Source organism: Geotrypetes seraphini, chromosome 7 (assembly GCF_902459505.1).
Source record: "Geotrypetes seraphini chromosome 7, aGeoSer1.1, whole genome shotgun sequence".
Taxonomy (NCBI): Eukaryota; Metazoa; Chordata; class Amphibia; order Gymnophiona; family Dermophiidae; genus Geotrypetes; species Geotrypetes seraphini.
The window spans coordinates 156,154,549-156,178,661 of NC_047090.1; the positions used below are offsets into that span (position 1 = coordinate 156,154,549).

Below are 24,113 nucleotides of genomic sequence, written 5' to 3' on the forward strand. Positions count from 1 at the left end.
TACATTTCCCAGCAGGCCTAGAACCAGGGGCAGGAAAGAGCAGGGCTGGAATACAAGCCACTTCCAATCAGTCCCAAAATGGGTTTAGACCAGGTGAGGAGCTCTGTGAGAGCAGGCTACACCAACCCACCTGCAGGGAGGATTAATCAGCTTCCTACAGTGAGAGAAAAGGGATTAACTTTCTCAAAGCAGGGGAGCCAGCTCCAGAAGCAGTGGGAGCACCAGCCTCAGAGAACACACCAGCTCCCAACCCAGCAAGCCAGAGCCAGTCAGCCGATTGCCAGCCCAAGGAATTAAGAAGCCACAGTCTACCTCCTGGCTACCAGATCAGGCAGAGGTGGGTGATATAGAAGTCACAGAGAGTGGTGAAACTGTGTTTGGGCAGGATATTGAGTTAGCTGATGAAGACTTTGCACATGATATGGAGATAGAGGAAACAGAGCAGCCCATTATTGAAAGTATGAAAACAAGCTGATCTCTTCCTGTTATGGCAGCTGAAAGAAAATGTGGAATATGTACTACCTTAAGACAAGGCTGGAAAGTTTTTGGGTTTGAAGAAAGCTTTACATTAAGAACCAGTTTTTGTTTTTTCTCTTTTGGAGACGGTAAGCTGAGAACCGCCTATTGTTTGTATTCTAAATGCTGCCAGGATACCAGGTGATACAAACCTGAAGGAGCCTAGTGAAGGTTTTTGTTTTGATATTTTTGTTCAATAAAGTTTTCTTGAGAAATTGCACCTCTGACTCTGAACTGGGTTGCTTTTCCTTTATTCCAATACCAAGCTACCATTAGGACTTCGCATAACCGCTCAGCTGAGGTTTATGTGCTCCGGGTAAGGCCACTTGCTGAGCCCAGCTTGGCCGCACCCGGTCACAGTATGTAGCTGCGCTTGAGTTTCCACTTCCATAAAGTTTCGCACATTTCATAGCCCAGTTTTCTTTCGATCTGTTCACGTTGCAAGTTATAGATAATCAGAGCATTGTTGAATGCCATTTTATCATTATTATTATTATTGCTGTTGTTGGCCAGATATTCAGCCCATGGTTTTAAGTGGCTTTTTATGCCTCTCACAGCTGCTACTACTATTTATCATTTCTATAATGCTGAAAGGTGTACGCAGCACTGCACATATAACATTCAATAGACAGTCCCTGCTCAGAAGAGCTTACAATCTAATTTGGAAAGACAGACATGACATCTCAGGGTTGGGGAGTGTATAGCAGAAGGAACGATACGATGAGTATAGGTATCTAACAGAGAGTGGGAGTTGAAAGCAGCTTCAAAAAAATGGGCTTTTAGCTTGGATTTGAATACTGCTAGAGATGGAACATGATGCATTGACTGGCAGCCTGTTTCAGGCATATGGAGAGGCAAGAAAGAAGGGACAGAGTCTGGAGTTGGTGGTAAAGGAGAAGGGTACATATAAGAGAGACTTACCCAACGAACAGAGTTCAAGGGGGGAGCATAGGGGAAGATAAGTGAGGAGAGATATTGAGGGGCTACAGAGTGAATGCATTTGTAAGTCAGTAAGAGGAGTTTGAACTGTATTCGGAAATGGATGGGAAGCCAATGAAGTGACTTGAAGAGAGGGGACATGATCGAAACATTCAAATTGCTGAAGGGAATAGACTTAGATAAAGACATGTTGTTCACCCTCTCCAAGGTATAGAGAACAAGAGAGCATGTTCTAAAGTTAAAAGGGGATAGATTCCGTACAAACGTAAGGAAGTTCTTCTTCACACAGAGTGGTGGAAAACTGGAACGCTCTTCCGGAGGCTGTTAAAGGGGAAAACACCCTCCAGGGATTCAAGACAAAGTTAGACAAGTTCCTGCTGAACCAGAATGTATGCAGATAAGGCTGGTCTCAGTTAGGGCACAGGTCTTTGACCTAAGGGCCGCCGCGTGAGCGGACTTCTGGGCACTATGGACCACTGGTCCAACCCAGCAGCGGCAATTCTTATGTTCTTATGTAATGTGAGTGTGGCAGCTCATGTGGAATATGAGTCGTGCCGCAGCATTTTGAATGGATTGGAAGGGAGAGAGATGGTTGAGTAGAAGACTTGAGAGAAGTATATTGCAGTAGTCTAAGCGAGAGGTGATGAGAATCTAAGCGGGTTTTGAAAAGCTCTGTCGGGCAGGGAGGAAGTCCGCGCGGACTTTCTCCCTGCCCAACAAGAGCAGGCAGTAAGGGTGGGGCTAGGGTGGGCTTGGGGGTGGGATTAGGGCGGAGCTGGGTGGAACTAGGTGGGCCTGGAGGCAAGGCTAGGGGGATCCAGATTTTCCTAAAGGAAAATCTGGGAACCCTAGAGTTGTGGCTGCACCCAAACTCCATCCCCAGGCTGCTCCTAACCTAGCCAGTTAGCAGAGATATTCAACAGAGCTTCCCAGTTAGGTGCCACTGATTATTAGCAGCAGCCACCTCAGCGGGCACTTAACTGGTTGTTAAGTTTTTAATGTGTTAGGGGCAGGAACTAGGTGGGGAATGGGTGGCGAACGGTCTTGGATAGCATTCCGCCATTAGCAAAGGGTATTATGTGCATTTCAAGGGAATTCCCCTGGCCTGGCCATTTCACTCCCCCTTTGCAGAATCAGCTGGAAACACTTACATGCTATGCTATAAACGGGCACATAAATGTGTTTTCTTGCAGATTTGGTTCTGCCTCATTTCTTGTGCCTCACAGCTGTTGGAATGCTTTTTTTATGCCAAACGTTGGCTGTGGAAGTAGTGCCCAATTTATGGAGCCATATATAGAATTTTCCCCTAAGTGGTTATTTCAGTGGCAGGGGTGAAGCTTTGGAATAATCTGGTTGGACAACTGAGAATGAATAATCACTTTCGGAGTTTAAAAAAAATGATTTAAAACCTCTCTTTTTGCAGAAACCTTTTAAGTGGTTAAGAAGCAGTGACTGAAGAAATGAAGTGATTAATGTTATCTGTAATTTTTTTATTGTATTTTATACTGGGTTTTTTGGTGTTTTTATCTTATGGATTTTGTTTGTTCTATTTGTAATCTGCTTAGATATGGGCAGATTATATGATTTTTAAATAAATAAATAAACAAATGCTTGTTTTTATGTTTATTAAAATTCTTGCTATTGCTCAGAACATGCTGGACACATCCCCAACCACTAGCATGCAGCTTTTGCATCTAATGTGCACTGATTTTTGCTATTAGGGCCATCTAAGTGCGAAACCTTAATGCACTTGGGGACAGATTCTGTAATGGGTGACTAAAAAAGATAAGCACCTATAATTAGGCACCTATTTCATGGCAATCACACTTAGGCACCCAATAGATTCCTGCCTAACCGAAACTTAGGCATCTGTTAGGCGCCTACTATGTAGGCCAGGGTTTTAAAAGCCTACATTATGGTACCTGATGGCACCTCTTTTTCCACCCTTCCCTAAACACGCCTACTTTGGAGTTAGGTGCCGTTAAGTGTCATAAGATAGGCACCTATCACCCAATTAAATTAATTTTTTTCCAATTATGAGCTTACTAAAGCTCGTAATTGAAGCCAATATACTAATATCTTTTTGCGCCGTTTATAGAGTTTCCCTGTTAGGGTCTCTTTTAAAAAGCCGCAGTAGTGATTCTGCTTCAGCAAATGAACCGAAGCCTATTCATTTCCTATGGGCTTCGGTGCACTTGCCACAGGAGAATCACTACCGCAGCTTTGTAAAAGAGGTCCTTAAAGTAAAAAAAAAAAAAAACCCTTTATCCAAATTAACTCTTAGGCCTATCCACTAATACTGTCAAAATTTAGCCTTAAAAAGTATGGAGAAATCACTTTCTGATCTGGACATCTAAAAATATGGGTATCTGCCATTTCAGTATTGTAGATCATAAGCTCTGAGGGGTTTATACTGGTACCCTAAACTAATATTAACACTCAAAATGATATATTTTAGCATTATGCAAGTTTAAAGGAAAGCATAGAAATGTTTGGTATCAGCTCACAACCAAGTTAAAAACCTAAATAAAGAAATATAAATGGAAAAATCCAGAATGAAACGCAAAGAGCTGTATTTCTTCATTGTCTAGAATTTTGTATGCCTGTTTTGTAACTAGGAAAGTCACATTCTGAAAGATCTTGTTTTCCCCATTCTTTATTAAAATGATAGGTTATTAATATAGACTGGATATGGATGGAGAAGGGAAAAATCGATACAAAGGTAGAAAAAACTTGGTTAATTCAATTGAACTTATATAGACTAGCTGAAGTATTATTACCATATTGATTCCACAATAAAATTCACTTAACTAGTTTTCTGGTGTTTTATAGCCAAATAAATTGCTTAATTCATTGTACTGGAAAACCCCCTCACGCTGATGGGTTTATGTTAAAGATGTCACAACCCTTTGGGTGCCTGTCACTAAACTGCTCATTCAAGACTGCCGCCCCCTGGAGAGCGCACTAGGCTCACGAAAAGCACCGCCGGACGAACTGTATAGATTGCGTTCCAAGAGGAATTAAATGCCATAAACACTGCGGAATGTACAGAAATGTTAAAAGATCGTTCGGGTCCAACAAATTATGATGCTCCTTCCAGTACAGCTGCCATGTTAGGTGGATGACATTAATCAGAGTTTGCTTTTAAGTTACTGAAATTGCTCTCCGCAAAGGGGCTTCACAGCAACCACTTCATAATAGCCAAGTGACTAATGAAATTCATCTTAGTAGAGGTTTGGGGGAAAATGGCTCGAGGCTGATGGATGGCATATGGCCCAGAGACACCACTTTTGCTATTGATCAATTGCTCATTGCTCATGGAGAGCACTATTCCTATTGACTGACTGCTGATTGTCCGAGCTCGCTACTTTTCTAATTAAGGAACATGGATCAGTTGAGACATAGGAGAGATCACGCGCCTGGTGACAAGAAGATGGGCAATAATTTGTCTCTACCATCTCATTTGTAAGAAAAACAAATAGGAAAGGCCTCTCGTTGCTCCCATGGGACATCACTAGGGAATCGGCCGTTGCATCTATATTTTACCTGCGGGGAGAGATCAAATGCAGTTTACATAACAATGAGCGTTAAAGCTCACTTACTCACTGCTACAAAAGTAAAATCAACGCGGTTTACCAAGTGCTAAAAAGGGTGGAGGTACAGCAGGAATTTAGGGCTCCTTTGACTAAGGCGCGCCAGCGTTTTTAGCGCACGCAGGAAATTACCGTGCGCTACACCGCGCGCTATGCTTCTAGAACTAATGCCAGCTCAATGCTGGCGTTAAGGTCTAGCGCGCGGGGCAATGTAGCGTGCGCTATTCCGTGCGTTAAAGCCCTAGCGCACCTTAGTAAAAGGAGCCTTTAAACTCAGGGCTTCTTTTACTAAGGTGCCCTAGCGTTTTTAGCGCACGCAGGAAATTACCATGCGCTACACCGCGCGCTACGCTTCTAGAACTAATGCCAGCTCAATGCTGGCGTTAAGGTCTAGCGCGCGGGGCAATGTAGCGCGCGCTATTCCGTGCGTTAAAGCCCTAGCGCACCTTAGTAAAAGGAGCCTTTAAACTCAGGGCTTCTTTTACTAAGGTGCCCTAGCGTTTTTAGCTCACGCAGGAAATTACTGCGCGCTAAACCACACGGTACGCTTCTAGAATAACGCCAGCTCAATGCTGGCGTTAAGGTCTAGTGCGTGGGGCAATTTAGTGCGGGCTATTCCGCACGGTAAGGCCCTAACACTCCTTAGTAAAAAGAGCCCTCAATTTCTTAATGCCGCCGCGCACTTTTACATACTAGTGCTTTACAAACACTAAGCCCCCTCTTCTGTTAAACTGCACTAGCAGTTTGTAGCCACGCTGAATGGCCCACGCTGCTCCCGACGCTCATAGGAACTCTATGAGCGTCGGGAGCAGCGCGGGCCATTCAGTGTGGCTCACCGCGCTAAAAACTGCTATCGCAGTTTCGTAGAAGAGGGGGTAAATAATGGCTTTTGACTTTTACAAAGCTAACTTCTACAGAGCTTTCAGCTGTCACAATAAAACAAAATGTATTTTCCAGATTCACAGCCAAAAATAAAGTTGTTAATGCGTTTCTCCATTACTAGTGTTTTCTATATTTTGTTTCTTTGAATTGTTTCCTATTAACAATATTTATTTATTTTTATATACCACTTATAGTCTAATATAGTTTACATTCAGGTACTCAAGCATTTTCCCCTATCTGTCCCACTCTATCTAATGTACCTGGGGCAATGGGGGGGGGGATTAAGTGACTTGCCCAAGGTCACAAGGAGCAGCGTAGGATTTGAACCCACAACCTCAGGGTGCTGAGGCTGTAGCTCTAACCACTGTGCCACACACTCCCACATCATGTTAACATTGCCGGATTAGAAAGCCTCCTTATTCTAAATTTAGGACCCCATTGAAGACTTATCTTTTTGGATTGGCATTTTCTTTTCTTTTTTTTTAAATTTTAGGTCTTTATTGATGTGTGATTCCCTAATCTGAATTTTTTTAATTTGTAATTTTAGGGAACTAGGTCCTGCAGCAACTATTAAATTTTTCTCTTTTTTTTTCCTGTCCTTTTTAAATATTGGCATTCTTTTCCTTGTCTTAATTTTTTGTGAACCGCACTGATGTTGTAGCGGAGTGGTATATCAATACAAATAAACATCCCAGTAAAATGGTTCTTAGAACTCATCCTAAATTCTTTCCAAAAGTAGTCACAGAATTTCACCTCAATCAATCCATTGCACTACCTGTTTTCTTTCCATTCCTCATTCTCTCCCTGGAGAGACTGCTCTTCTTACATTGGACTGTAAATGTGCCTTGGCTTATTACATACAGAGAACTAAGCCACACAGATCTTCACCTCAACTGTCCTTCTCTTTTAATCCTATCAGATTGGGTCTACCTGTAACCAAACGAACTATTTCCACATGGTTCGAGGCCTGCATTTCCTTCTGCTATGCTCAGGCTGGGCTGAAGCTTGAAGGACGTGTCACAGCATACAGGGTCTGAGCTATGGCAGCATCAGTGGCTTTTCTGCGTTCCACGCTCATTGATGATATTTGCAAAGCAATTATTTGGTCCTCAATTCACATATTTACATCTCACTACCGTCTAGAATCCTATTTCAGATGAGATGGTCATTTCGGCTAAGCAGTTTTACATAATTTATTTTCTTCCTAATAGCCAACTCTCCCACCATCCCGTTCAATAAGCTAGGGAGTATCACACATGAGAATATGCTGCCTTCTTGTCCAAGGATAAAGCATAGTTACTTACCATAACAGGTGTTCTCCAGGACCAGCAGGCAGATATTCTCACATCCCTCTCACCCTGGTTGGCTTTTTAGCTTGCTTACAGAATTGAAGAACCACGATCCAATGTCGGGCAGGAAGACACTTGTGTTTGTGCAGTGTGGGTAGTCTGGAAGCTTCTTAAGAAGTTAAAGAGACAGTACAGTTTTAGCACTGTCCATACTAAGCTCCGTGGATGACATCACCCACATGTGAAAATATCCGCCTGCTGTCCCCAGATAATACCTGTTATGGTAAGTAACTGTGCTTTTCTTTTCTTTGTTTACAGCTGAAGCACTGGGAGCAGGACCACAGAAGACAAACGCAAATAGGGATGGAGGTGTGGTAGACACTGATCGATTTCCAGAAGATTGTGCTCAACTAAAAGTGGACAAAATGAGGGAGCCGGATGATGTACATCTGAGGGTACTGAAGGAACTTAGGGAATTCTGGTGGCTCCATTGGCTGACCTTTTCAATGCTTCTTCAGAGTCAGAAATGATATCGGAGGACTAGAGAAGGGTGGATGTGGTTCTTCTCCATAAAAGTGGAAGTAAGGAAGAAGTAGGGAACTATAGGCCAGTAAGTTTGACTTCTGCGGTAAGTATATCAACGGAAATGTTTTTAAAACAGAGAATAGTGAAGTTTCTGGAAGCCAGTGGGTTACAGGTGGGTCTTGTAAAACAAATCTGATCAATTTCTTTGACTGGGTGACCAGAGAATTGGATAGAGGGAGTGCGCTAGATGTGATGTATTTAGATTTTAGCAAAGCCTTTGATAGTGATCCACACTGACGTCTAATAAATAAACTGGGTGCCCTCAGTATGGACACCAAAGTGACGGACTGGATTAGGAACTGGTTGAATGGAAGGCAGCAGAGGGTAGTGGTCAATAAAGATCACTCTGAAGAAAGGGATGTTACCAGTGGTGTGCCTCATGGTTTGGTTCTTGGGCTTGTTCTATTTAACATTTTTATAAGTGATATTGTTGAAGGTCTGTCGGGTAATACTTGCCTTTTTGTGGATGATACCAAAATCTGCAATAGAGTAGACACTCCTGATGGTGTAAATAACAGGAGGAAGGACCTAGTAAACCTTGAAGAATGGTCTGAAATTTGGCAGCTAAGATTTAATGCTAAGAAATGCAAAGTCATGCATTTGGGCTGCAAAAACCCAAGGGAATGGTACAATTTAGGGGGTGAAGAACTTTCGTGCATGAATGAGGACCAGGTGTGATAGTATGTGATGAGCTAAAGGTGGCCAAACAGGTTGAAAAGGTGACAGCAAAAGCTAGAAGGATGCTAGGGAAAGGTATGGCCAGTAGGAAAAAGGAGGTACTGATGCCCCTGTATAAGAATCTGATGAGACCTCATTTAGAATATTGTGAACAATTTTGGAGACCGCACCTTCAAAAAGATATAAACATTTGATCCAGAGAAGTCTACTAAAATGACTGGTGGTCTTTGTCATAAGACGTATGGGAACAGATGTAAAGATCTCAATATGTATACTTTGGAGAAAAGGCAGGAGAGGGGAGATATGATAGAGACGTTTAAATACATATGTGGCGAGTCTCTTTCATTTGTAAGAAAGCTCTGAAATGAGAGGGAATAGGATAAAGTTAAGAGGCTCAGGTGTAATCTAAGGAATTTTTTTTAATAGAAAGGGTGGTAAATGCATAGTCTTCCTATAGAGGTGTTGGAGACAAAGGCTGGGTCTGAATTCAAGAAAGCATGGAACAAGCATTTGTGATTTCTTAAAGAAAGGAGGAAAAAGTAGATATTGCAGAAGGGCAGACTGGATGGGACATTTGGCCTTTATCTGCCATCATGTTACTGTTTGGTCAGTAAATGAGTTCCCAACCTTAGCCAGGGAATAAAGATGAAAGGGGAAGGCAATGACAAACCACCTCACTATTAGTCTGCTAAGAGACTGTCACACAAGTGGCTACCCCATAAGTCTTTTGGAACTTGCAAACGGAGGGCTACCTTTACAAAAGTACATTGAGCCAAAAATAAATATTTATTATTTATTTACTGCTTTTTCATGAAAAGATTGACCCAAAGCAGTTTACAGTACATTGAGTAATAATCAGGTACTCTTAAGTATTTTCCTTATCTCTCCCAGCAGATAGGGTTAAGTGACTAAGAAACATAGAAACATGATGGCAGATAAAGGCCAAATGGCCCATCACATCTGCCCATCCACAGCATCCACTATCTCCTCCTCTCCCTATTGGCTAAGCTTCTTAACACTTGCATTGTGAGGTCATACAGCTTTATGGTTATAGAAACATGATGGCAGATAAAGGCCAAATGACCCATCCAGACTGCCCATCCGCAGTAACCGTTATCCCAAGCTCTCTTGAATTCAGACACAGTCTCCGTCTCCACCACCTCTTCCGGGAAGACTGTGCTAATTACTAGGCCTCTACTCTACTCCTGGTGCAGTGTGCAAAAAAAAAAACCCCAACAAAATACATGAGTGAGTGAGCCAGAGAGGGAGAAGAAGAAGTTTGGAACACTGTCTGTGAAAGCATGGACCCTTGGCACTAGCGTCTGAGATGAAAGCTATCCCTATGCCTCATGTCAGTAGCAGCGGTCACTGAAATTCACCATGCTTTTCTTCTGATCCTTTTCTGGAGGCAATGCACTGAGCTGTAAGATCACAAATAGAGTCCAAGTCCCTTGTGGTACTGTATATGGAAACGTTGCTAGTGACTCTGCTTGATGGGTACAGTATTTTAGTACTGTAACCTTAGACTTCACTTAGCTCTATTCTGCTCAGATGAGCCCAACACTGATCGAAATAAGTAGCTACTGCCTCATGCATTCTGTTCGAATGTCAATTTAAACGCATTTGCAGAGCACTTAAGGAACAATTGCTTACTCTGGATAAGAACTAATTGTAATGCAATTCTTTCCCCATTCCTCAAAGCCAATCTTTTTTTTTTTTCTTCTGTAAAATGACTCATTTTATGTATTATCCATGTCTACAGAGACTTGTTCTACCAAAGCTAAAATGGTTTGAATTAGATTCAGGTATTATAGCTGACAAATCTTCAGTATCCTCAAGGTTCAATTACATCAAACTAATTCTGATACAATCCTAAAAGTATTTTAAGTAAAAAAGTATATAATTCTGAAAATATAGAGGGGAAAGTTACAGCATCCATTAAGAGAATGACACAGCCAAATAACATGTTATTTGCCTTATATGTATGATTTTCTTCTGCCATATTTATTTATTTGATTTTTTTAGTCTGTCCTTCCAAAAGAGCACAGAATGGGTTACAAATCAGGTTCCGATGCATTTTTCCAATCTGGAAGGCTCAATCTATCATGGAGCAATGGAGGATTAAGTGACTTGCCCAGAGTCACAAGGAATAGGGTTACCATACATCTGTATTTTCCCCGAATGGCTTTTCAAAACCCAGCAGAATGGAGTGGGCATCGCTCCTGCTGATGTTTCTTTCAAATGTACAGAGTGGTGTGGAGGGGTGTTGGGGGAGTGTCAGAAGGGGGGCTTGGGGACATCAGGGGTTGTGGAAGAGTATCAGGGGGAGTGTGGGGTGTTGGCCTCGGCATGAGGGGGCTCTCTTTGGAGTAGGACTGGGGGTATCAGTGGGTGGGAGGGAGGGAGAGAAGAAATGGAGATCTCCCTGCAGGTTCAGTTGATCATAGCAGGGGAATCCCTGATCAGCTGAGCAGGCAAGACTTCTCAAAACGGTGGTTTTGGGGAGTCCTCTCGGCTCAGCTGATTGGGGATTTCCCTGCTATGATAATAATACAGCTCTTACTTCTCTCATGCTCTTCTTTTTATGTACTCTAGTCTTAATTACCTGTGAACCGAGTCAAGCTCGGTTGGGAGATGACCCGGTATATAAATCGAAGACTAGACTAGATTGGTGCCATAAACGTAGGTCAGGGTTTTCCAGGCCTATATTTCCAGCGCCTATCTTTGCATGAATTGCACCTACATAGACGCTTTAAGCCACCTAACGTCACTTCTGACATTGGCCATGCCTACTTTTGTATTTGGCCGCCTCAAACTCCTAAGTAGGTATGATTCTGGCGCTTTTTATTTAGGTGCCAATAGGCACTTTATTTTTGGTTTTTGCCATTTTAAATGTTTATGTTTATTAAAATCTGATATACCGCCAAATCTTACCACAGTTCTCAGTGAATTACATTAATATAAAAATAAGAATTCAATAAAATATAAAAAGGAAGGCCATAAAATTATAGGCATTTCTCAATTAACTTAGGTGCTGGTAGGGTGCCTATCGATACCTACGTTTCGGCACCACTTATAGAATATCCCCTTCAGTGTTTTGTACTGTTTAACACAGCAAAATCCTTTTGTTTAAAGTTTCACAAAGGGATCACTCATATAACAAACTTTCACACAAAATTTGCTTTGTGCGACAGCTTATTTAAATTTCTCAGTAAGCTTCTGTAAAAATGCTTCATGGGTCCAGATTTCAAAGAGAAAACACTACATCTTTGAAGTTACAGGTATGTTTTTGCTATGTTATGAAAAGTCAAATTTCATGCAATTGATGACAGACTTTAATGGGTTCTCAAGGCTGAAATCTATAGAGGCTGGTCTATTTGTGGCTCATAGACTTTTGTGATGAAATGAGGAGTGGTTCATCATAGTCAAGGTGTTCTAAAGGTCAAAAATGGAGACTTTCCAGGTCGCTAAAATGAATAGGATAAGAGTGATGACTTTACTGAAGATTAATGGCGTCGGGGAGGGGAAGCATTCTTGCACTTATTAGTTTTCTTACCAGGTGTCCCCAATGGAGGCAAAGGAGACAAAGCTGACATTAAGTGGGGTGTCGGTGCTGGTTTTGATGCCGATCTAGGTTCAGTGTCCGAAGGGATGGACATCCTCGATGCTCCCACTGACAAACTGAAGAGATTTTCGAGCTGGAGCTGTCTAGCCTTCAGGGATCTTTTTTGTAACTGACAAAAGTGGTCAGGGCCTAGGCACTGAAGGCACCAATTGTGCGGGTCAGTGCCTGAAATGGTCCTGTTGCACCGAGTGCACCAATTGAGTCCCTTGGAAGGCTTGGACATCAAGGGAAAAGCCGCTGATGCAAAGTCAAAGGACTCAATGGTCCAATGGGGGTTGAGTAGAAGATGTACTGAAAAAGGTTCAATACCCCCAGCCTGAAATCAGGCTCCACGGGGTCTGAAGGCCCAAAAACCGAATAAGGGAAAAATTTTAAAAAAGGAGAAAAATATGAAAAGAAAATGAAATACTGAATAAAATAAACTCAGGAAAGCACAAAAAGGTAACAGTTTGATGCGCTGTTAAGATTCCCCAAAAATCCCCACTGTTTCTCAGCTCTGCAGAAAACTGAGATCTAATGGTCCTGCAAACTGACATAAAGGTGGGAAGGCATTGGCACATGCACAGTACGGGCAGTCTAGAGACTTTTAGTGAGGTTTAAAAGGACAGTACACTTTTGCATTGTCCATACCAGGGCTCCATGGATTATGTCACCCATCTGTGAGAATATGCTGCCTGCTTGTCCTGGGATAGCAAACAAAATTTTAAAAAAATAATAATAACAAAAGTGTTAATTTTTTCTTTTGGTTGATTTTCAAAACTAACAGGAAACAAAAGAGGAAAACCATTAACATTTCATGTTTCATTTCCAGCAAAATCATATTTCTTTATGTTACTAATTTATGGATTTAGTTCCCTACATGGCAGCCAACCAGTGGCTGTTACTGCAATGAATGGAGTAATTTGAGAAGGGGCATAACACAGGGAAAAACCACTCGATACTTTTGAATAATGGGGTCATGGTGTCAGATCCCTCCCAGCCCTAGTTCTAATAGAGCTGGAAACCCACACAAAAATCAACAGAATAGAATGGCAGCATTTTCCTCTTGCCAGTTTCTCATAACTACAGATCATGTCAGAATATCAAATCCTATTTAGTTGCTCTTCCCTTCATGATTATTCAGCAGGAAAGCACAAACTATTCTTGATATACCACAAGAGCTGCAGGGCATATATTTTAAATTCAAACAACTTGCAGTTTTCTCCAAAACCCATATTATTTATTATCATCAGTGTGCAAATTTTTTTTTTTTTTTTTTTTGCCTACATTGCAACCAGCAAAATATGAAAAACAATTACCAATAAAACAAGATTTATTAGAACCCATTTCACTGCTGTTCAGCACCATGGTCTGGACAGCTCTCGTGACAGACGGCCATATCAAAATTAATAGCGCTTTCAAGTTTTTTTTTTCAAGACCTACTAAAAACATCCTCAGATTGAGGTTAAGGACTCCACAGAGGGCTTCTCCAGAATGAATCCGGTGCTCATTTGAGATGTTTCCTTCAAGATATGTCTAAATAAAATGGAGATAAAACATTCCATTGAAAGAAGTGTGATGATTTATCAAACTAGTAATGGTCGCTGTCAGCAGATTACACAGTTTAGTCACATGGTGTTAATTTATATAGCAACCATTAAGAAAGCTACACAGTTTGTCAGCTTCCACGGCAAAATTTACAGCAATCTGAATAATGAAGATCCAGCTTAGCAGGTATAAGGATGTGGCGGGTGGGAGGGGGGGGAAGGATACAAAGGGCTAGATGCACTAAAGCCAGCGATCGTCGCTAAACCTGTTTTCACAGCTTTATCGAAAATCGCTTTAACCAACCCGATGCACAAAATGGCACACCGAGTGTTTTTCCCTTCGATCACCCATTGTCCGATCCAGCCTTGCAAATTAACTAAAACCCCTTGCAAAGTAGCCAAGCGATTGTTGCCCTATCATTGCTTGGCAATTCAAAAAAATAAATAAATAAATAAAATTGGGCTTTAGTGATCAAAAAAAGTGATAGGTCTGCCTTTTTTTTTTTTTCCAATGGCACAGATATTTTGCATGTGTTATACATGCAAAATATCTGTCCCATTAAAAAAAAATGATAAAAAGCTCCTCACTGCTGATGATGGCCCTCCCTGATGCCCCCAACAAATGCAGCATGAGAGAAAATTGGCAGGAGGGTGCCCACTCCCTCCTGCCATGCAGAACACTCCTGCACCATGCCCTGCCCTCCCTGTTCCAGGCACCACTTAAGCCACTGTCCCCCTGAACCCCCCCAAAATGGTAGGAGGGATACCCACTCTCTCCTACCACTGGATGCCCCCACCTACCCCCACCCCCCAAACCTTTTTAAAAAGTTGAAAGCAGGCAGCCCTTTCTGAGGCTCCTGCTTCAGGCTCACCAATCATGTGATGCACGGGGGAGGGGCCAAAGGCCCTGATTGGTTCAGTTTCCTAAGGCACCGGGGAGGGAGAGGCCCATCATTTAGGACTGGTGGCCCAAATCAGGAGCCTTAGAGCGGGCTTCTTGCTTACAACTATTTAAATAGGTATGGAGAGGTTGGGAGGTTGGAGGGCGTCCGGTAGCAGGAGGGAATGGCCATCCCTTCTGCCATTTTTTGGAGGTTTAGTGGGGATGGTGGCTCGGGGGTGCCTGGCCTTGGCACGTGGGTGTTCTGTGTGACAGGAGGGAGTGGGATCCCTAATGCCTATTTTGGGGGAAGGGGAGGGGATTGGTTCAGAGAACTCAGTGGTGCAGCGGAGGGGGTTCAACACGGGGGGGGGAAGATTTTTTCTTCTTTTTTTAATGGGACAGATTGTGCGTGTGTGCCATTAATAAAAAGAATCCCTAACAGCAGTGACAGGGGGCTGCTTCCCCTGTCACTGCTGTTAGGGCTCTGCACATGTGTCAAACGCTCACTGAGCGATTGATCAGTCATGTTTGCATGCAAATAATTTGCATAGAGACATCCTGGTGGGATGTTCATAAAGATCAAGATTCAAGAGGAATGTTAGGAAATTCTACTTTACAGAGAGGGTGGTGGATGCCTGGAATGCGCTCCCGAGAGAGGTGGTGGAGAGGAAAACGGTGACTAAGTTCAAAGAAGCGTGGGATGAACACAGAGGATCTAGAATCAGAAAATAATAGTAAATATTGAACTAAGGCCAGTACTGGGCAGACTTGCATGGTCTGTGTCTGTATGTGGCCGTTTGGGGGAGAATGGGCTGGAGAGAGCTTCAATGGCTGAGAGGGTTTAGATGGGCTGGAGAAGGTTTTAACAGAGATTTCGGCAGTTGGTACCCAAGCACAGTACCGGGTAGAGCTTTGGATTCTTGCCCAGAAATAGTTAAGAAGAAAATTTTTTTAAAAAAAATTTCAATTGAATCAGGTTGGGCAGACTGGATGGACCATTCGGGTCTTTATCTGCCGTCATCTACTATTTTATTATGTATCTTGGGTGATGGTGAGAATCTCAAAGTGATGAAACAAAATGACAATGTAGCAGCTAAAGCCAGAAGGATGCTAGGTTTCATAGAGAGAGAGGCATAACTAGCAGAATAAAGGGGGTGTTTAATGCCCATGTACAAGTTACTGGTTAAGCCTCACTTGGAGTATTAGACTCAGTTTTGTAGATCGTATCTCACTAAAGACATAAAAAGGCTTGTTGTGTTTCAGAAGAAGGTGACAAACATGTTATGGGATTTATGCTGAAAGAACTATGAGAAAAAAAATTGAAGACCTGAACATATAAACAACTAGAGCAGAGATGCAGGTGTTCAGGTCTCAAATGCTGCAAAACAGGTCAAGTTTTCAGGAGATGCCTCAAGAATAAGCGTGAGACAGATTTGCAAACCTAAGAGACAATAGACATGCAAATCTCCTTCATGCATATTCATGAGACGTATTCTGAAAACACTTGAAAGGTATTAATATGCAAATGGGTGGTTTTCATAGAGAGGGAAAAGGTAGAACTAGGGGACATGGACTGATGTTACAACATTGCACACTTATAGGCAAATTCTATAAATAACATCCCAATTGTAGGCATCCTACCACTGTCTAAACAGCCAATTGGGACACACATTTCTTTTTTTAAAAAAACACCCCAAGGCAGGCCTCCTACATTGTAGATATTTTTGCGAGCCTAGGGAGGTGTGAAGGGCTGCTTAAGCTCACCCAAGGTGTGGTTTCACCCAAGGTGGCTCTAAGCATCTTCCTAGGGCCACAATAGGCACCTGAAATGTAGCCCAGCAAAATGCTAGTCTTCATTTCAAATAGATGCAGCTGCTGAGCCGAGTGCAGTAAGGGATATCCCTGCCACGATCAGTTTAGCAGCCGCAGCAGGGTAAACATTCTCCCCATGAAGTCAATGGACAGGAGGGATGCCCACTCCCTCCCGCTAGAACCCCCGAAGTAATGGGTGAAAGTAGCCTAGAGAAGGACTTAGGGGTACTGGTAGATAAAACGATGAAGCCGTTGGCACAGTGCGCAGTGGCCTCAAAGAAGGCAAACAGAATGCTAGGTATTATCAAGAAAGGTATTACAACCAGAACGACGGATGTTATCCTGCCGTTGTATCGGGCGATGGTGCGCCCGCATCTGGAGTACTGCGTCCAATATTGGTCGCTGTACCTTAAGAAGGATATGGCGATACTCGAGAGAGTTCAGAGGAGAGCGACGCGACTGATAAAAGGTATGGAAACCCTTTCATATGCTGAAAGATTAGAGAAACTGGGGCTCTTTTTCCTGGAGAAGCGGAGGCTTAGAGGGGACATGATAGAGACGTACAAGATCATGAAGGGCATAGAGAAAGTGGAGAGGGACAGATTCTTCAAACTTTCGATAAATACAAGAACGAGAGGGCATTCGGAAAAATTGAGAGGGGACAGATTCAGAACCAATGCTAGGAAGTTCTTCTTCACCCAAAGGCCAAACTGGCTATAACTTTAGCAACTTTTATGTAGAACCAGTGAATTTCCAAAGTTAAGTCTTACCTCTTTAAATGTTCTACATAAAACTTGCTAAAGTTATAGCCAGTTTGGCCTGTTTTGAATCTAATAGTGACCAATACCATCATTTTGACACTGTATTGAACAATGCAATGATTGGATGGTGAGGCGGTATTTTCGCCTTCATGCCTCTGAGCATAAGTTTCAATAACAGTAAAAGACATTTTTTCAAGATTGTTTGCTGTTAAGGCATATAGAGTGACTATTTTATTGTTGTTAATATATATTCTAAGCAAGTATGCTATGAAATCATAGCTGGCTAATCCTTAAAAGATAGGTGGGGGAGGAAGAGGGGAGGGAGATGAGGGTGGGATAAGGGATTCTTGCTGCTACAATTAAATGGTTGTGTAGGCAGAAACAAATTACGGTACTTGGAGAAACTATAACTTTATTATTACATGAACTGGTTCTTCTGAATCGAGGTCTTATTTCTTCCTAGAGTTCCACACGTATTGTCTGTTAGGATGAGAAAGAAAAAGAATGAATTATTGATCTTAAATTCACGCCTCTGTGGAAAAAAGCACAAGGGTACAGTTATGAAATCTTATGCATTTTAAGTTATATGCCTGAATAAATAGTTGTCTTCACTAATTTGCAGGACAAATATATCTAAAAGTTTCCGATATTCAAAGATTAACAGTTTCTTAGAATAGGGCCAGTGAAAGAAAAGTTTTTGTATTTTTATATCACAAAAATAACTTGATACGTCTTATTTCCAAAGCAGAAGTGCTTATCTTAAAAATATAACAGTGCTTAAAATGCTTTACTATTGCTATAGTTTCATAGTTTATTTGAAATTTGATTAAACGCTTCTCCAGGGGTACAAAGCGTTGCATGCACATAGTACCGTATTTTCACGCATATAACGCGCGCGTTATACACGATTTTACAAACCATGCATAACCATGCGCGTTATAGGCGTGAGCGCGTTTTACAACTTTTTTTTTACATAGTTCCCCCCCATTGTCCGATTCACCCCGCAGGACCGCTCGCACCCCCACCCCAAAGAACCGCTCGCATTCGCACCCCGAAGGACCGCTCGCACCCCCACAGTCTCCCCCCCCATCATGGAGAAGCTCCTACCGTTGTCCTGCTGCTTCCTCTGCCGGTGGTTCCGGCCCTTCTATGAGCCCTGCGTCTGCTGCTTCCTCTTCCGGCGGTCCCGGCCCTTCTGTGAGCCCTGCGCCTGCGCTGCTTCCTCTTCCGGCGGTCCCGCCCTTTCTCTGACATCAGAGAAAGGGCGGGACCGCCGGAAGAGGAAGCAGCGCAGGCGCAGGGCTCACAGAAAGGCCGGGACCGCCGGAAGAGGAAGCAGCAGACCAGGGCTCACAGAAGAGCCGGGACTGCCAGAAGAGGAAGCAGCAGACGAAGGGCTCACAGAAGGGCCGGGACCGCCGGCAGAGGAAGCAGCAGGACAACGGTAGGAGCTTCTCCATGATGGGGGGGTGGGGAGGCTGTGGGGGTGCGAGCGGTCCTTCGGGGTGCGAGTGCGAGCGGTCCTTCGGGGTGGGGGTGCGAGCGGTCCTGCGGGGAGGTGAATCGGACGTCGGGGGGGGGCATCAGGCTTTCAGGGTGGGGACAGGACTTCAAGGGGGAGAGGAGAGTCGGGGCGGGCGAAAGGAGAGTCGGGGTGGCCAGAGGAGAGTCGGGGTGGGTGAAAGGAGAGTCGGGCGGCGACGGGAGAGTCAGGGCGGCATGTGCGGTATACGGGTGTGCGCGGTATATAAAAATTTCTTTACATAAATTTGTGTTCCCCTCACGCTATACCCGTGTGCACGGTATATGAGTGAAAATACGGTAATTTAAAATAGATAGGAGACAAACATATTAAAATATTAAACGTAGACCAACAAAACAAACATACTTATGACATGAAAACATTGGGAGAAAAGGGAAGAACTACAATTTATTACAAAAAAATACATAATAGGAAAATACAATAAGGGAACTCAGAAATACAATAGGGAACTCAGAAAATAACTTATTTAATTGAAAAAAAACTGAGCTTCATATGCTATTTTCAGTACATGGTTTGTTATTTTTTCACAACACTAACCTCCAGAAATATAAAAAATAATGGGTTCTATGAGTCTTTTTGTGTATTGAGGCACATTAAAGCCTATACAACTTGTTGTGATCACAAGCTTTGGAAGGATTTAAAACTGCAATGAGACTCATTAATGTCGTATCCAGATGGAATTTTAACTAATAGCTTCCTTTTAAATCTTACAAATAAAGTGTTTCTCATGTATGAGCCAATGTACTAACTGCCACATATTCAGAACATTTTTTGGTTTATTTACTTACAGTTTTTTTATGACTACCAGTCCAGGGTGTCTTAAGAGCCCATCACAGAAGGTCAAGTGAAGAGGTTTAGATTTAGAAATTGGCTTTAAGTCAATAAAAAAAAAAGGCAGAGAATATCCAATAAAAGAGAGAAATGATGAAATAGATGTTCAGGTTCGGTAGATCTTTACTATTAAATTACTTTTTGGTTCTTCTGTCGATTTAGGTTAGGCACAATGACATGGAAGAGGGAGGGGGAAATGCTAGGGTAAAAGACTGAAGGAGCATATCAGCAACTAGAGTTGGTCAACGGATGGTTTAATAAAAGAACAATGTGGATCTAAGGGTCCAGTTGCAGTTGGTAAGGTCCAGGAGTATGTGTTAATGAGTCCATAGGCCCAATTATGTTGGAGTTGTCTGAAGATGATAGAAGGTCACACATATCTTTAGACCCGATTGCAAAGAGTAAGAAGCTGAATTGGCTGTTGGAGAGGGAGGAATCTTTGGCTTTTGTCAAGGGATGTCAGGAAGTAAAGGGTCTTGAATGTATCTTGGGAGCTATCATAGGGGGTCTTGCGTTTATGTTGGTAGGAAATGACATCTTGAATCTTTGTCAGAGGGGCTATCCAGAGGCTAGGGATTTGGGAGGTATATAAGGATTTTTTGAAATTTGTCAGCCTAAAAGGTGTCTGAGATCAGAAAATAGTATGAAACTGGGCTTCGAGGGTAAGATGCCAACCCCTCATGTTAGGACTGGGGCAGCGATGCCGTCTATGGCAGGTGCTAAGGTTTGGAATGTGTTGCCTGGAATTTTGTGATACTGTGCTGGGAGGATGCATTTTAAGCAAATGCTAAAAACCCATTTGTTTGTTAGCGCTTTCCTGTGTTAGTTTTCTTTGGGGGGGGGGGGAGCTGTTCTGCAATTGTGTCTGTATGTGGTGTTTAACTTGTTATGATCGTAATCTTTGTAAACCGCATAGTTAATATACAGTATATAAATTTTTAAATAAATTCCTAAAAGGATGTCTAAGGAGCCGAGATAGTACACGGTAAACACCTATTCTTTAATAGCACTTAAGTTCTCATTTACATATATAATTTTCGGCGTGAGCACCTATGCCAGCTCAATGGCTGGTATAAGTGCACACTCCTTATCTAGTGTTGTTTGAAGAATGTCTTTGAGCTCCTTGTTTGTTTTGCCCGTGGGGTTTTTGCTGTTGGATATTTTTGTTCCCTACAAGATGCCTTGTTCTTGAATGTGTTTTGGTAAAGTCCAATTGCAAAACCTGTGTTTTGGGGTAAAGACCTGAATGGACTCGCCATAAGTGCATCATTCTGTACCTTGGGGGAGGGGGGGGGACACAAATTTATTTGGCTGCATTCATGGGGTCACGGCCACAAAAGATTGTCATGCACTGCCCTAAAAGAAACCATGCATGTCACCCCCATTCTCTTCCATGGGTTCAGGGTTAGACCACACATTTTCTCTATGCTTAATGCTCTATGAAGGATCTCCTCAAACCTCTATAGCCTAACAGTAATCTGGAGAAACAAACAGATATAAAACTAGACCATGAAGAGCATAGAGAAAGTGGAAAGGGACAAATTCTTCAGCTTATTGGAAACTACAAGGACAAGGTGGCACTCGGAGAAATTGAAAGGGGACAGGTTTAGAACCAATGCTAGGAAATCTTTCTTCACTCAGAGGGTGGTGGACACCTGGAATGCCCTTCCGGAGGCTTTGATAGGACAGAGTACATTAAGGGGATTCAAAGAGGTATTGGACAAGTTCCTGAAGGATACGGGGATTGAGGGATATAGATAAAGGTAGAGATAGGTCCATAAAAGGATATAGATAGAAGAATGAGGATTGAAAGGTTTTAGTCAAAGGATCACTTACAGGTCATGGACCTGATGGGCCGCCGCGGGAGCGGACTGCTGGGCGGAGGCAACTTCTTATGTTTGTAGTGTGAGCATACAGTGTTCTTATACAGTGTTTGAAAGGCTTGGTAGAACCTGACTACTCAGTGGTGGATATCTGCCCCGCTGTTGATTACAGACCAATGGACAATGTTTTCAAGCTAAGTCTTATTTTTGTTTAGAAGCTGCTTGGGGGACTTTCAGAGCGACTTATCTTGTTTTCACTTTAGCACTCATGTGATTAATTTATACCACGATTAAATCAAATCTTCTCATTTATTTATCATTTATGGATTTGAGCACATGTGAGGTGTCCAGTGATGGTGTGCAGGCGGAGGTCTTTTGACCTTTACCACTTTGTGTAAAGCACTGGAGAATTTTCTCACTTCGCTTACCTCCCACACTGAGGACTCCTCGCTCCACATATTATATTTATAATTTAGTATTGTCATCTTCTTATGGTGGTTGATATTTGTGCTTGGTGTCTCTTAAAAAAAAAGATAAGCAATCAGAGATAGGCAGTGATCCCATGAAGCTTACAGATGTTGGTTCTTACGTTATGTGCAATATATTCAAGAAGCCCTGTAAATAAAGCCCCACAATGTACACCTGCTCAGTCAATCTATATATATATATATATATAAAATCGGAGGTATGTATGTGTGTATGTATGTGTGTGTGTATGTGCCGCGATCACGCAAAAACGGCTTGACCGATTTGAACGAAACTTGGTATGCAGATCCCTCACTACCTGGGATGATATGTTCTGGGGGTCTCGCGGCCCACCTGCACACGTGGGCGGAGCTACAAACAGTAAATCAGATTTCACCCATTCATGTCAATGGAATAAATGTAAAGAGCTGCCATTCTCACTGTAATTCAAAAACGGCTTGACCGATTTGAACGAAACTTGGTATGCAGATCCCTCACTACCTGGGGTGATATGTTCTGGGGGTCTCGCGGCCCACAACTCTATGTTGCTTGCTCAAGGGTGGGTTCACCCAAGAATTTATATGTTCTTGCTCCAGGAGGTGAAACTAAAAATGTTGTTTATAATCACGTTTTGCGTTAGTTGTATTGTATTCATTTTGTCAAATATTTCACATTATAATTTGAATATTGTACTTTTTATTAAGCTGTAAAAAAATAATTTCATTCACCACTATAAAGTATCTTTATTTGAATCCATTTACAGTGTTATTGCTATAATTAAATACCCGTGCAACGCCGGGGCATCAGCTAGTATTAGATAATATTCAGATCTCACCCCCAAATCCTTCAAATTAAGGTTAAGGATCTTGGCTGGTGTTTTCCCATTTTATATGGCTCTTAGGTCACTAATACACATAACCCAAAGTTAAACAAGTGGAGAAACCTACAGCAGCCGCAAAACGTGACATCCCCTGAGAGAAATAAAATATCTACGATGTGCTAGATTAACCAGAGGAGATTCTGGGCAGCTCTTCATATGGAATAGGAGAGCTATTAACCTTTCCACCCCACTATTTACTCAGCCTAAGGAAGGGGGAGCAGAAGGAATTAATCCAACATGCAAAATGTAAATAGTCAACACTCATCCTCCCAATGATGAAAAGACTGGAAAAAATAAATTCCATGCAGTTAAAAAGCTGGTAAGCATATTTTTCCTTCTTAATGCACCAGTTCCTTTCTACTTGTTTTAAAGTATCTTTTGCATTTTGACCCTGGAAGATTTTTGGTTCAATCCAAATTAGGCCTGAGGTCTGGTGCTGTAAGCCTTCATTTGTAAAAAGCTAAGAACAGTATTTTTTTCTCTTTGTGCTCATATTTATTCCCTCCCCACCACCCCATACACATACATACACTCCAGGAACCCCCACAAATATCAAAAAACTGCAAATACAGTTTTTCGCCTGGGGAGGCAGGAGAGGGCAGCTGGAGCGCTGGCGAGTGAAGGAAATCATTTGCGATCTGCTCTGACCGCCTCTTCCTGTACTAAGGTCAGGCTACACCAATCAGGAGCTTCTTTGACACGCAGCTCCTGATTGGTCGGAGTATACCGCCAATGAGTGAAACCGTGAACCGCAAACTGCGAATTCACAGGGGAACACTGTACTCCAATAATTGATGCTATAATCCTTGGCCTAGAGCCCTGAACTCATGAGTCATAAATCCAGACACTGTGTAAGTGGGTGCCTTGAAGAAGTCACATGGGAAGTGTTTATTCTACACCGGCATCTGAACACCCAGATTTGACTAAAGAACACCAGCAGCATTGGCGCACCTTCCATGCAGCCCCCCCCCCCCCCCAGGTACATCAGCCTTAAAGCTGACATAACTGAGGGCACCTCAGTTTCAGCAAGGGTGTGTGAAGCCTTAGAGTTGCGTGGGTAACTAGGAGATAACTGATTTCAGATCCTCCTATTTGAAGCTCCGAGGGTAATTTCAAAAAGCATTATTTAAAGTTATCATTAGTGGTTCTTTAACCTGTTATATCTTTTGGGGGATAAACAGACAGTTTAAAACACAGTTCTTCAACCGCCGGTCCGTGGACCGGTGCCGGTCCGCAGAAAATTTCTGCCGGTCCGTGCAGGGCTGGCGAGATCAATTTGGCAGTTAAATTTCCTGCCAACTGCGGTTCCTGCTCACTAATGTTCCTCCCAGCCTCAGGCAATTAAGACAGGCTGCCGACGTCGGGGCCTTCCCTCTCTGAGTCTCACCTGTTCGGAAACAAGAAGTTAAAACAAAATAGACGGGACTCAGAGAGTGAAGGTCCCGACGTGGCAGCCTGTCTTGATCGCCGCCCCTGCCGAGT

General features: G+C 42.7%; 1 long non-coding RNA gene across 1 annotated transcript in view; it reads left to right on the top strand.

The window, feature by feature from the left end:
• Positions 1-241: 241 nt before the first annotated feature.
• The window catches only part of LOC117363536, a 44,772-nt gene continuing 20,900 nt past the window's right edge, over positions 242-24,113 (top strand). Inside the window, exon 1 of the long non-coding RNA XR_004540089.1 lies at positions 242-337. This is a non-coding gene — a long non-coding RNA (uncharacterized LOC117363536). The remainder of the gene's footprint in view (positions 338-24,113) is intronic.